Source organism: Austrofundulus limnaeus, unplaced genomic scaffold, assembly GCF_001266775.1.
Source record: "Austrofundulus limnaeus strain Quisiro unplaced genomic scaffold, Austrofundulus_limnaeus-1.0 Scaffold945, whole genome shotgun sequence".
NCBI lineage: Eukaryota > Metazoa > Chordata > Actinopteri > Cyprinodontiformes > Rivulidae > Austrofundulus > Austrofundulus limnaeus.
The window spans coordinates 107,839-109,781 of record NW_013953347.1 but is presented as its reverse complement, the minus strand read 5'-3'; positions in this window follow the sequence as shown (position 1 = coordinate 109,781).

Here is a 1,943-nt window from a genome sequence, read left to right as displayed (position 1 = left end):
AGCTGCTGTAGTGGTTGTTGGTGCTGCTGTAGTGGTTGTTGTAGCTGCTGTAGTGGTTGTTGGTGCTGCTGTAGTGGTTATTGTAGCTGCTGTAGTGGTTGTTGGTGCTGCTGTAGTGGTTGTTGTAGCTGCTGTAGTGGTTGTTGGTGCTGCTGTAGTGGTTGTTGGTGCTGCTGTAGTGGTTGTTGGTGCTGCTGTAGTGGTTGTTGGTGCTGCTGTAGTGGTTGTTGGACCTGCTGTAGTGGTTGTTGTATCTGCTGTTTTGCTAGTCCACCACCACCACCATGGTGTTGTTGGTGCTGCTGTAGTGGTTGTTGAGGGTGCAGTTGTTGTGGTAGTCCACCACCACCATGGTGCTGTGGTTGTTCTAGTGGTTGTTGGAGCTGTTGTTGTGGTGGGCCACCTCCACTGCCATGATGTTGGTGGAGTTGTTCTAGTGGTTGATGGAGATGGACTAGGCCACCACTGCCATGATGTTGGTGGAGTTGTTCTAGTGGTTGATGGACTAGATGGACCAGGCCACCACTGCCATGATGTTGTTGGAGTTGTTCTAGTCACTGTTGGTTCAATGAGTCCTAAAGCTTGTCTCTTTCTCCTAGCAAGCAGTGGATATTTGCGGCTTCTCGAACCATCCGAGTAGAAAAGATCAATTTGGCCTCGTGCATAGTCTTCTACCACCATCTCAAAACCAAAAACTGAGGCACTGGTACTGGCATATTGATAGTGTAATGTGCAAGAGTCCTGACAAGGTAAATACCAGTTATAAATAATAAATTAATAATTAGGGTAACACATTTGTGTCTTTGTGCATGACAAACTGATATGGATGAACCTTTGAACTGACCTGATCAAGTTGGAATCCTGAGATTGGGTAGCAGTTGTCACATTCAATGTTTGGGACATTCCCATACCTGCATCGGACTCTGTCACCATCAGGATCAAAGGAGGCCAGCCTGTATGTCCTTGGGCAGTTCTGCGGAATTCTTGATTAGATGCCAAAACAAGTTAGAAACAGATTCCTGCAAATGACTATTTATGAAATATCTATTGCGTCTGAAATAATTTATTGAACAGGAGTGGGTTTGTGAAATATCCATTCATATCTGTATTCTACTAGGTTTGGGAAAAGCCAGTGTAAAAAACTGAGATTCAAACATTAGGACAGTTACCTTATGAAGGGTAGAATAGCAATATCTGGTGATCTGTTTGGTTGCCTTGTGTCAGATCTTATTCCCAAATCCACAAGAGAATTTAACCTCCAGTTACTGACTGAGTTACGTGTTGAGTTCCAGCAACAGCTAGCCGCCCTGATATGATGAAAAGACAGGATAATATTTATTCTGTTATAAAGAAACAGTTTCTCCAGGTAGTAAAGTCTGAAGTAACAGGTAAATAATAAACTTTTCTACTTTTATAAGTAAAAATTGCCCACCTTAGCTGAAACGGCTTGTCACTGCTCAGTCTCCTTGTCTCTATGTTTTCTGTTTCACACCATTCTCTGTCGTATATTGGTGCATTGGTGCTGGAGTCAATTGTGTTTGTCGATCTACTATATGTGCTGCCACAGTTGCCAGTGTAGCAGTGCCAGTAGTGGTTGTACTGGCAACCATCATAGGTGTCTCTGGCTCGCAGGGCTACCTGTGGGGAGGAAGCAAGAGGAGTTTTTATACAGTCCATTTCCATCTGAAACTTTGATGCATAAACAACATATTCATCAAGAAACCTCGCCTAATGCATCTGCTTAGAACCTGGAGGTGCTTACTCTGATTTTAAATTCTTCCAACATGATAAACTGTATTTAAATTTATTAATTATTGGGAACGGAGCATCACAGAGATGTGGTTTAATACAGAGATTCTTAACCTATGGGCCGCKGCCCAATTGTGGGCCTTGAGCACCGCCTTGAGGGCCTCAAAAGAACTACAGTTTTTAACTTTGGGCCT